Source organism: Apostichopus japonicus, chromosome 6, assembly GCF_037975245.1.
Source record: "Apostichopus japonicus isolate 1M-3 chromosome 6, ASM3797524v1, whole genome shotgun sequence".
NCBI classification, from domain to species: Eukaryota; Metazoa; Echinodermata; class Holothuroidea; order Aspidochirotida; family Stichopodidae; genus Apostichopus; species Apostichopus japonicus.
The window spans coordinates 6091497-6104781 of NC_092566.1; the positions used below are offsets into that span (position 1 = coordinate 6091497).

At 38.2% G+C, this 13285-nt stretch overlaps 1 protein-coding gene across 1 annotated transcript in view; it reads left to right on the plus strand.

Annotated features, from left to right (window-relative positions):
- LOC139968800 (protein NDNF-like) overlaps window positions 1–13285 on the plus strand; it is an 88437-nt gene continuing 75152 nt past the window's right edge. The window contains exon 1 of the mRNA XM_071973209.1: window positions 1–432. The gene's annotated coding sequence lies outside the window, so the exon portion shown is untranslated. The remainder of the gene's footprint in view (window positions 433–13285) is intronic.

A 13285-nucleotide genomic window follows, 5' to 3' on the forward strand; every position in this document is an offset into this window, starting at 1 on the left:
TTGTGTTGGGACTGCGTATGACTACGTTATGGAACCATCTTGACATGCCTTAGGGAACAATTTCAGATCTTTTAGCATTTGTTTTACCTAACTCCTTTATCTGTGACGTCACCGTAAAAAAGATAGCCTTCCAATCAATATGAATTTTGCTTACTCCTAGCGATCCATCCCAGAACAAGAGACGACACAGGATACCCCTAATAGCGTAGAGCGCACAATTCGATATTCACTAGCTATACGGAACTGTTGTGGCACGCTTTGCTACAACTGAAACTATCAGGAAACCGCAAATAAACGGGTCTGGTGTTTCATGTTATACTTGGGTAATGACAAACATGATTCACAATAAAAAAGGATTATAAAGCAGAATTATTAATATTTTTTGGAACTCATATGAGAAACGGAAGGAAGCATCCAGAGAGACAGAGAGAGGTAAGTACACTCTTGCATAAATACGTATATGTACAGTATATATCCTATTAAGTCAGCTCACTGCTTAGGCTGATGTTAGCCCGTTCTAGCTGGGATATACTTGTATAGATCTTACCACGGAACAAACACTGCATTATTGATGTGTACTTAAACCGGTCAGAAATGAAGGGTATAGTTACCGTGGTATAGGTTAAGGAGGGACCACACAACGTGGTCCGCGAGAAAACATAATTAAGTCCACCCGGCAAGCTATTAATTATGCAAACAGCTCTCCATCGAGTGGTGTCTGCATGATCTGAAAGGCTTGGGTTTTATCGCAACCCCGACTCCTACATATGTAGAATTAGTGAGTTGGTTGATTATGTATAGCAAACAAGGCACACATGTATATGCAAACCAACACGTATGTATTTTCATATTTCGTATTTTATGAAATGTATATCTTGCGACTAGTTTTCGAATTGTCATGTACATAATGTAAGTTATGTTTTGTACTGAACCATAAGCAAGCATATTTAAGTTTAGAAACTCGTGCAATCAGGCACAAACATAGAGATTACTGCAGAAATAGCTCATCAATCCCTGTTAATCTTTTCTTCTCGCCTCGTATTCTGTCTTTCTTTTCACATTTGGAACAACTCTAAGGTTGTCATCAGTTAAGCTACATTCCTTACAACAACAAAAGCTCACCGAAGATAAGGTCAGCTTTGCTAACACTGTTCACAGAATTTAAATCTCCTTACTAGCGATATACTTAAAAAAAAAAAACTTTCACTGTTACTTTAAAGCTATTACGAAAGTCGTCCACTGTACTTAGTTCACGAGGTGGAGATTGTATACTTGATATCTCAACTGGCTGATACAGTTGATAACATTCTTGCTCCATTTGGGAGATACCATTGTTGAATTTAAAATCATGTTAGAGGGGAGGGAGGGGTGGTGGAAGGGGAGGGGCTACCATAAGTTTGTTAAATATGTTGTCAAGAAGTAGTAGGTGAAGCTATTCGGTTTTCCTTTGTGTATCTTTTGTTTTGGAGGATGAAAGTCAATGTTGACGTTATGTTGGTATATATATATATATATATATATATATATATATATATATATATATATATATATATAGTGTATAGGCAAAACTTACAAACCTATATGCAGCAACATTTGTATCTAAGAAAATAAACAAACCAACTATAACAGACATTGTATAACAACTATTGATCAGGGTTCTGTGACATCACCTTTAGCTTTGCTAAAGTATATAGGCTTCTGTATACAAAGGTGCATACAAACACAGTGATTCAATGCTTTGAAATATGTTTATTTCAATGAGGTTGACTTAGACTTTAAAAGAAAAGAAAAAAATATTTCTTTTGTCAAGTTCGTCATGGAGATATTCCTATGTATATAATTGTATTTTTGTATGTAGAATTCGCAAAGGTATTCATAATTCATTCATATAACTGTAGTCGCCAACATAGTCCATGAATTTTCTCATGCATAGCATCATTATTGTTTCCCGCTTAACATAAATTAGTGTACAACAGTACTAGCTCTTATAGCCTTCCACAACCATGTAAACCGCCAACTTACTTAACACAACGACTTCTGCAGTGTGGCCAAAACGTTTGCCTTACATAGCTACTTCAAAAGTGCATTCATCTCTGTAAATTCTAATATCATCGTGCAATGCCGCAGTTTATTTCTCTTTTTTTTTAGAAAGTAAAAGATGTAAAGAAATAATTTTCATCAATTTGGTTCTAGACTGATAAATGAAGAGACGGACTCCGCCCCCCACCCCACCCCCCCCCCGAGGATGTTTGAACTTGAAGTTAACATCTTGCCCTTGTATGTTGGTAATGTTCTCACAAGGCCACGTGGAAGATAAATTAGTTATTGTGATAGCAAGATGTGTCTCTATGGATTTTTCTACCAAACCTTTACAACTTAATCGCCAAGTTGCCAGTTATTTTGAGGTTATTTCCTCGTAGTCGTCTGCTGAGCAAGATTTATTCACAACTTCGGTCTCGTCTTTATTGAAAACCATGAAATAATATATATAAAGAGACACTTTGATTAACGTACACGGCGGTTGGATTTCTCAAGAATGGAAACTTCCAGTTGTTAACAATACGATATATCTGGGCAATGTCGTGCACGGATAACACGACACATTCATACATGTATATAAATATATATTAAGAAAGTAAAAGTCGCTTCATATTACATCTTATTGGAGTATAGCCATAATATTTTATTACAGAATATTTGTTTCTTAATAATGTATTCTATAAACCATCGATAGATGCACAACTCAGGAATGAACGAACTGTACTTTCTGTTCAGTTTACTGTATTACATGTACCTTACACATATGAATTATTGTGATGATTGTATAGTTCATCGTTTCGTAAAACAATACTGAAATTTCACATGTCACGCGTGACGCCATAATAAAAACAAACTCAAGGCTAAAGAAACACACAATGATTGTAAACCTGTCTAAAGGATTGAAAAAAATTCTTACAAATTAATAAGTACAATTTAGATTGGTAACGACTAAGTAACCCCGAAAACGAATAAAGAGTTAAAACAAAATTAAATCGATTTAACTGAACTGTTCAATGTCATCCTCATGATAAAGTAAACCATATAACGACAGAATGACGCCGCATAGAACTTCTATATAAAAGCACAATGACCGATACAATATATGTTATACATACGTAGGAGTAAGTAACCAATATACGTCACTCCGGTTAGAGTCCGGAGCACGGTATTACCGCTTTGTCAGTTATTGGAAGTATATAATCACACTTCCAATCCTTAATGAGCATTGAATTGTTGCAAGTGTATTACTTTATGTTAAGAACATTTTTCCTGTATGGCTGATTATATATATATATATATATATATATATATATATATATATATATATATATATATATATATACCCTTCCTATGTGCTTGATTTAATGATTCTGGTGTTAGTTGTGACCAAACTCATCGAACCATGTGGTTTTTTAAACTGATCCATGAAATCCTTCGAGTTCCGTGCTATTGAGACTTACAAAGTCACTCATATATGGCTATGGGGATGTATGTGTTGCAACGGATGATATATACATAAGTGGCATGATGTATCCATTTTTACCACACGTTTTGTAAAAGTAGGTCTATCACTCGAAACTGCCTGTGTTTGATGGACCGCCTGTTAGCATGGTTTAGCAACCTTCCATACCACATTTGAAGTCTTTTAAATAGGTCACTTTTCGGGGTCGATGAAACTGTGTTAATCGTTTTAGTGTGAATATATCAATTTCTTGCATACATTAATATCATCCATGACATCATTTAGCTGTAAAACGTAAACAATGACCTCATTTGCGGTCACAGGACAAGATATCATAAAACGAAATATAAACATATAAATTGATATGATATTTCCCATACTGCCATATATGAACAGACTTTAAATTATGCGCTGCTTTGGATGGCCTCGTCTCCCTTTAAAGGTTTTGCTCGTGAAATATGTGTCACTTAGCTATAAGGTTGAAGCAAACTCTATGATTGTTGGCCTATTCAGCGTCTATACTTGGCTTATCAAGAATAAATTTAGAAGCAATTTGTTTATTTGGTAACACGGTTTCTTCTAATTCACAAACATTTGGAAGCTCATGAACAAACTCCATCATAAAATAATGAAAAACACAACAGTGGCGTTTATCATGGTTCGGATTAAGCGTTTGATAATTCTTGTGCAGTAGTGACATGCCCGGATGAGGAAGGGTACAGCAAGGTGACGGGTGTGAGCCAAGGGAATGGGAGGGGGTTGTATGCAAGAGAGCGTGTTACTGGATGTCGCACTCGATATACATACTCCTTAACTGTATATATTATCTGGTTATCTAGTTTCATCTCGCATGCTGGCTGACAAGGCATGAGATTACTGTATGGTCGACTGATTTCATTTTATCTGAGAGATCTCCAACATGACTTCTTCTTCTACTTAGAAACATTCCAGCTAATATATTTTCACTTCAATTTTACAAGACTTTAAAGTCTGTTTCTTCTCATGGTGTTGATTGTATATAATACTACGTTCGCCTTTACATGAACCTTTGCCAGAGTTAATGAACAGTAAGGAAGCTCATGCACTTTGTAATCTCAATTGCAGTGGTTTACATTAAATTTTAGCCTAAAAGAAATGGTCCATTGCGTTAGTCAACTTTTCAAAGGCGTTAAGTATAAGAGATAAACAAATTCCCTGGATGGCAGTGACGTCACACTTTACTATGGTAATTTGATGCCTAAAGTAGCTATTAAGTGGATGTCTTTTACGAAAATCTAATCTGAAGTCTAACATTTCATATCTGAAAAAAAACTTATTTTTAAAAGAAAGTAAATACGGAGAGAGCGTAGAGCAGGCGGGCAGAGTGTACTACTCTTGATTAAAAATCCATTATATGAGCGTTAATATTAGTAATTGTATTTTAGAACGCAATGATAGAGAGTCAAATGAAACGTTCAATATTGTGGTTCATCTTTGCTAGAAACGTCATGAAAAACTTCAAGCAGAATGCAATTATAAACAAGAAAGTACTATTTATTTTCCATTGAAAGTGTACTTTACTCTATGTGTTTCGTCTTCTATAGACGTGGCGTGATGACTTAAGGCTAGTAAGGCCAGTTGGAGACATGTGCTAACACAACACATTAACTAGCAACTTTAAAGCTGCGGTGTATATATTTAATCAAATTAATAGCTTATGAACTAATTGGACAGAGAATCCTGTTGCTGCTCATAGATATCTGTCATATGAAAAATAATTGCTTAAGTCAAGCTCAAGCGGTGGTGCTAATGATACAGCAATGCGTCTGTGCATGTGTTTGCCTGTCTGTCTGTTTCGTCACGGCTATATGTTGATACTACTTTCTCATTATACATACACCACGTAGATAGTAGCTTAACCTAACCGATAAAATAACGTATAGGCTATATAGTATACCAGTGTTAACATTTATGTCTATACTATATGACAGAGTCATATAGGCTTTCGTGCATGTCAAATACTATTGAAACTTCCTCCTGTGTTTGTGTACTGCAACAAATCAATGCGCTGTTTTGCCCAGGTCCCTTGGTACTATACGCAGACTCACGTAGTCTTTTAATCCGCGGGTGTGAGATCAATTAACAGCCTCTTAATTAAATCATGTAAATGTCATGGGGGTGGACAAAACATGGCTCAAATTTCATATGACAGAGGCGTAAACCTTAGCACTGCCAAATGTTTTACTCTGCTTATTAGACACTACAGTTGTGCTTTGAATAAATTTTATTTTCGACTCCGCATATTCTGTGCGCCTTCATAACAAATCTTCTTACGTGTATGTAGACGTATTTCGTGTGGATCTTACGGCGAGCAATCACAAGGACTTGAAGTGTTAATTCTGGTTAAATCCTTCTTAAACATTGTCAAGTCGGAGACAGCTGTAGGCAAATTTTTTGTCAATACCGAATATAAGTTCTGCTGGTATACACAGGCTAAGGTGTATAGCACCGCTGGTTATAGTAAACACTTTGACTTCATTTCAAATTTTTGTTTAGCAACTGATAAACTACGCGGTGCAGTATATAGTGTTTAGAAGATACGGTAACAAACAATATAATTTTATGCATTTCAGATATGATTGAAATTAAGCGAGGCACCGTATCTAAGCTAGATAATAATAATAATAATAATATAGGTGTCGGTATGGTCTGAAGTGTACAAGCATGTGTAGTGATCTGTGTTCAAACGTAGAGTGATAAATGTAGAAACAAATCAAAAAATAATAAAATCATATTTCATTTTCACCGTAAGGAAAAATTTTCAAATGAGAAGATAGGCCTACAGCATACTGCTGAAATTTGCAGTAGCTTAGTAGAGTCGGGTAGGTAATGAAGGGTGGGGGGGGGGGGGCTTAATACAACCATAGCGACGTCCTAACCATGTCGGAAAATGAGGACAATTACCTCCACCGAGCCCTGTCTTGAAGCCTCAATTTTGTCATAAGTATATCATGATAATGATAATATATTATTATTTATCCAATGTAATTCTCTCTAACTGAGCTCAAGCCCGGGGTTGTTGCCCTATGTACGTCACCCCTTCTCCTCTCGTGAGGCCTGACTATAGTGTTAAGGATAGGTGAGTGGAATAGTTATAGGCCTACTGGTACTCGTCTATACGCGCTCGAGTTAGTGCACACGTATAACTACAATGAGTATATCGTTCGCATGATTACAATGATGCCCTAAAGTCTTTATTTTGCAGTGAAATATATAAATAGAGGAAAAGAGTCGTATCTTGGTTAGAAAATCAGAAGATGTTTCGAAAGTGCACACGTTAGCCCAGGCCACACGATAAGGTTTGAAAGGTACAATATCAGGTGTTGAAACTAGATTGAAAGATTGAAAGCGTTGTTGGAGCTGACATGGTCTTATAGGATCACTGAGAATGGAAAAATGAAAAGTGAAATTGCTTAGCTCCTCTCAAAGTGCCTGGAGGGGTAAATGTTACTGTTTGTATACGCAAGAATGTGCATTGCGCCCCCTTAAAGCTGCACTGCCGTTAAATATTTATATTTAAACATACACATAGCCTACATATACATATTATGGTGTAAGTGTGGCATATCGTCTGCAAGTTGCAGTAGATTTATGAATCTAAGTGTCGTTTGGGCTAAAACAGAGTGAACCTTAGCGGTATCAAGTTCACTAGAGGTATACTGCATTTGCCGCTGCCCCATGGTAATGTATTAAAATCGGGGGATGGGGGTGGCAATGGGACTGGTTACAGGCAATAATTGCTGCCATGTTTGATTTCGTTTCTAGGCGGTGGCGTGCACAGGATTTCAAAGGTATGTGTGTGGGAGGGGAGAGAGGGGCGGGGTGAAGATGTAGGAGATACAAGATTACTCACTGTTTCTGTTTCGTGTCAGATTACGTCACTTTCTGTTTTTTTCGAAACCTTTGATGATTGCTTTTCGACGAGCCCCCTCTACAAAACCCTGCAACTTTTCATTTGTCTGTGAGTCATTAGATCAGTGACGTACATATTTTGACGCATATACCTTTGCACCCTCTCACAAATTTCGTATTTCCATGTTGAGCGTTCTAACGATGTTTGAATGCTCATACAGGCATACCTTTGACCCCATATACAGGTGTCGTTCCCTACATGGCCGGGGAGCGAATTTTTTTTTCCCAAACAGGTTTGCAATTACGGAGTTTTTGCGCCAATCAGATTGCTCGTGACGTCAGCATCAAAAATAGCATCGCTTGGAAGTTCGAAGACATGCACTGAGTTACACACTGACACTTACTTAAGTCTAGTTACGGGGTTTCCCATCAAACGCCCTAACTATAATTTGAATGCTTGAATCACATGTTGACCTTACTTATGATACATACGCTACATTCTATTGGGTTCGTGTTTACGTTATTCAAGATTTGTGAGCCGTTCTACTGCAACCGGAATTTGTTTCGTGGAATGGGTAGGCCTACACTAAAATCAACTTCATGAGTCTTGAATGAATATACGCAAACAGTTTAGCACAGTATGATATTTTTCCGTCACTGCACTGTGTAGACAGTTATAATACATATAGGCCACCAGCGCATGTGTGATGTACCCTGTACGAACATTTCATTGTGCGTTGTTATCGACTAATGCCTTCACAGAAAACTTCGATCAAAGTAGATGATCATACCATACTAGTGTGCTCAATATGTCTAAACCAATTCCAAACACATATACAACGAAAAGCTTCGGGTAATTTTGAACGGGTATATCTTCGTTGCAACGAATGGATACAGACACTTTGGTTACCTGGAAGTGAAGGTTTTTATCGTGATGACGTAACGTTTCCGACCAATCATGAGCGCCTATTTACACGCAATTGCAAACATGTTTGGGAAAAAAAAATTCGCGGCCGGGGAATCGGGTTCTTTGTTCCAAGGACCGTATATCCTCTTCTTTATAAAATACTGGATCCGCCCCTAATATACCACCACCCTGCATCTCATTAGCCCCACCCCTCCTCATTCTCCATCCGCTTCGGTTCAAGACATAGATGCACTACCAGCAGGAATCAGGGAGCGCTACCAAATCTCCTTGGTAACACAGGTACACTACAAGATACTTTTCAATATGTAACGAGACGCTGTCGTCTTAACGTTGCAACAGATCCCTCATATCCCTGACCTTGGCCTTGCGGAGGTCAGGCGCGTTGCTAGGTCATCCTCAAGGTTCACCGAAATCGGTTCTTTGTTACGCCCAGATTCCACGCTCGTAATTAAGACATGAGATTAATCCTTGGAGGATCATGTTAGATACGTCATATACTCCTGGAATGTCCCAAAGATATGGAGGCCAGCGTATTATCGTCCTTATTATCATACCGTTTCACTTTCAAAAACCCTTATTTGTTTGGCTTAATTTCATCTTATTTACGGTGTTTCCCCGTTTCCTTGACAATTACGACCTAGGTTTGGTTTAGATTTTCTGCCATAGGTTTTGTTTTGCGGGGATAACTGTGGTTTACAAAGCTGTTTGCTATTTTTTTATGTGGAGATATCGAAATAATATCCTTGGAGGTCGACACAATCATACAAAGGTGTGAAACCATCATCAGAATTAAGAGGTTTTATGATCTCCTCCTCCATTCAGTTGTCAATAAATCATTTGAGGCTCTCCTAAAGATGACACATTCGATAGATTCCAAATTTGCATATGTCATATTTGTAAACTTTAAGGTGCAACTGCTCTCTAGGGAATGAAAGAGATGGTGGGGTAGGTGAGAGTGGTAAGGGGAGGGGAGATTGGGAGATTGGGATGATAGGGGGGGGGGTGTTTGGGGCTTTGTAGATGGTAATCAAATATCACAAACTGCATGACATATGCGCAGGACATCTGCGACGGCAACCAAGTATACCTAATTTGCCGTGAACATATTTTATGTATATCTTGTCAGACAATGCAATCAAGAGGCATAAGAAGACAAAACATGACCCAGCCAGTGATTTTGGGTAGGTAAGCCGACATTTTTTAGTTAAGGCCTCCATCACTGAAGAAAATGCACACCGGACTTATGCTCAAGAAAATCCGTCGGTTCTCTGGAAGCATTCAACTATCTGTGCTAGCATAATATATATGATAACGATGAGAGTTTATTACACCGAACTGCTAAGAAAAATGACAAAATGTACATTTCCTGATATAGTTGCACACTAAATAGGGCGAAGTCATGATATTGACTCTAGGAGTATGCCACCTTTTTTACAGAAACGTATTTGCGCCCTCTACTTGACTTAATTGGTCTATGCTCGAAAAGGTGCAATAAATTATATTTGAAGCAAGGTGTATGCACTTGGGCCTTAGACTAATTAACTTACAATCGATGTGTTCTTAATTCGTACACTCGTATAACGAGAACAACATAATCGGAGAAGAGGGTATAGTGACCCGGTAAACTGGCAGTGTGTCTGGTTTCTATCGTTGGTAAATGTTGTTATATATTCTTTACGTTTATTTTAACAAAATCAACTCTTTAAAACTGCTCAAGGTGATGCGCGGGCGTCAATATGTTTCAAGCACGCATGCCAAGCATTTAATAGGATTACCATGCACCAAACTAAAAGCCAAAGAATGTTACTGAGCAACTTTAGGCTAATTAATGGATTTGTTTCAATCGTTAATATTTCGTCACCCAGGAAGATTTCTCTTGTCGGTATTATTAACATTTAAACAAGCAAACCGGAAAATTGAAAATATAACTTTTCAATCATCACTTGTAATTTAAGTTGACTATTTCAACTATAGACACATACTTCGATGTGATTGGATCATTGTACTGTCGAGTGTCAGTTCAAACCATTTATCACAATCAATTCGAAATACTAACTATAATATGTGCATCTATGAAAAAAAAATCGGGCTGACTTTTTAAAATGACGAGTTATTTATTTTAATATGTCAGCTGAGTTGCTGTTGTTGGCTTTTATGATGACTTGCAAAATCTGCAAATTTGTCATTGTTTTGGTCAAATATGGCCTTAGATAGGCCACCATTTTTTCAAGTATATACATACATGCATATTAACCTTGTAGAATTATTGTATTTTACATTCAAAAGAGCGAAAGCTTCACAACAATTTCGATAATAATAGACACTTCAAGTTCTCTGATATTTATTCACAATGACGTTTACACATTCCCATATTTCCACTTTTACATGATATCTAACGATGGGAATCGTGGATACTTCTCATACACTTGGTGTGTGGATGCATCACATTGAGTATAAGACCCCTATTATTTTTAGTGGAGGTGTGTATTGCCACATACAGTAGACTGACCTGCGTTTACCATGCCATAGTGTAACTGTACATCAAAACAGTGGTTCGGGCCATTTATATTGTGACAGCTATTTCTGGTTAACTTCGAGCAGAAGTCTAGTGCAATGAAGTCATCGAAACCTCAATGCATATAGCGTTCTGGTTTCCATTCCTACTCCTTTCTCCTCACCGTTGCGCCCCGCCTACTCCACACAAAACTGCCCGCTATTGATACACCTAATATAACACTAGATAAAGTGTTTTGCGTATAGATTTTCGGTGCGTATGGCTTGTGACTGCCACACATCCCATTATCATAGACATGAATGGGCAGACAGACCGAAACAAGTTCATGAAAGTACATAATGTAAAAAATCAGAACCATTTTACATTCATTATATAAAACAATATGTTTGTCCCCGGATAATCAATAGAAGGTTGAAAACACAATTTGTTGGTTCTCATGGCCAATAATCGTGTCCCACCTGGGTGTAATACAAGCCCATACGTTGATTTGTATTGTAGTCATTAAAATGCATTTTTTTTTACCTTCCATCCTGATGTTAACATAACTCAACCTTTAAAATTGTCCTCATCGGCGTCCCATTAAAGCTAATACAAGGCGTAGTCTAGCAATTATAGGTAATTGTGATTTGTTCTATTTTGCCACATTTGTTACATATATTCATGTAACCAGAAGCAACTGTAATGCGCGACCTTTTGACCTCTGTAAGGTGACGGCTCCCCCAAGTGGCATATGTCCGCTCCATTCAGTCCAAACAGTCGGAAATTGAAAGTGACGTGCTCAAAGCGAACCAAACCGCGAGTAGAATGCCCGCTATGACGGTTTTATCCCTTGTGACGTGTCTGGTGTCATAGGCACGCTGGAAGAATCAAATATTATATTCGAAACAGTCGCTTTGCTTTTTACAAGCCCTAATTTTGCAATATTTCCCCGAGATGATAAATTTAACCATGCCAGCCTGAATTCTGTGCCTAACTCCATGGCCTTTCTCCACACTGATTGATTGAAGCTACTCCGGCTATCTAGAAACGTCTAACCAACTATAATTTTCCATATTTGGAAGAGACTTTCACTGCATGATTTATAGAATAACGTCGGTTCGAATAGTTGGTTAACCGTGCCCAATACAGGCAAGAACCCTTCCTATCTAGTTATAGGTATGGGATGCGCATCAGCTTGGTCGGAAGAAACTGGACAAAACTAAATATAGATTTTTTGAGTTATGTCCAAGTTATGTATGATCAATCGTCGCATAGAATACTATTTCTCATGATCTATGAAAAAAGGACACATGAAGGCTGAAATTTTGAGCCACTTTTGAATTCGAGTTGAAAAAGAGATGTGAAGAAAACACTGGAAAGACCGGGGGAGGAGGGTGGGGGTGGGGCGGGGCGGTGGTGATTTCAAGATACAACTTGCACACACACACATATATATATATATAAATATATGCTATTTGTTCATTCTTACGTATTCCCGTGATAATCACGTTACACAACAGTTGAAAATTCCCGTGCCTAGGCCTCTTCTCTCACTTTTCATTATCTTATTCGTAATATTTCACTTTTAAGAAAGCAAAGTTTAACGTCCATGATAACTGTTCTCTGACAACCAAACGCTGTCCCGTCTTGATAAACCTTTGTAAATTGGCTCTTTCACAAGCCATCTATTTTAATATCCCATGAGATAAAAATGTTACAAGCAGAATTTATCTGAGAAAATCCCTCGGTCACCTATCGCATGATATTACTCTTTCCGTACTGGAATCACCCTTGAACCAGATTTATAACTCTCTAAACGCGGCGCGCCTCATAGAAGACAACTTGCCTCTCACATCGAACATATGTCACTTCCATTTAAACAAGTAGAACGTACTAGTTTCTCCCGCCGCAAATGTATAATTTTTACATCACTCATAAGTCTTCGGCATGGATGATATAGCGTTGTACTGAAAGGTCTATATGTTGCCTTTTCATAAGCCCCAGTGAGTCGAAACCCCTCGCCATATAACGAACTGAAAGTTGCATCTGGTCGTCTTGTGGGATAAATATCTCCATTCCAACCCTAGAGAGATAATATCCATGGTATGTAACTGTGTGATTTTTGGGTTGGGGCCGTTTCAAGGTCCACTCGTTAGCATGCACTCATAGTTGTTGAAAGTCACACGCTTGAAGCACCCAAGTCAAATTTGATCCAGGCTTCGATTACGGCTCGGACTCGGTGGCTCCGTCGATCGGACTATACCCCCCCCCCCCCTACACTCATCCCGTCAGAAACTTTCGCCTAATGACGCTAAACATGAAAACGACCGTCTTTCAAAAATTAGCGGATCCAGACGTAAAATGGGGTACAACTTTGGAGGCTATCTGGGGTTGGTGTTTGGTTTGGTCCATGGAAGGTCAGGCCGGGTCTCATTGTCTCGCAAATGGTGAATGGCAGGGTGGGTGTATC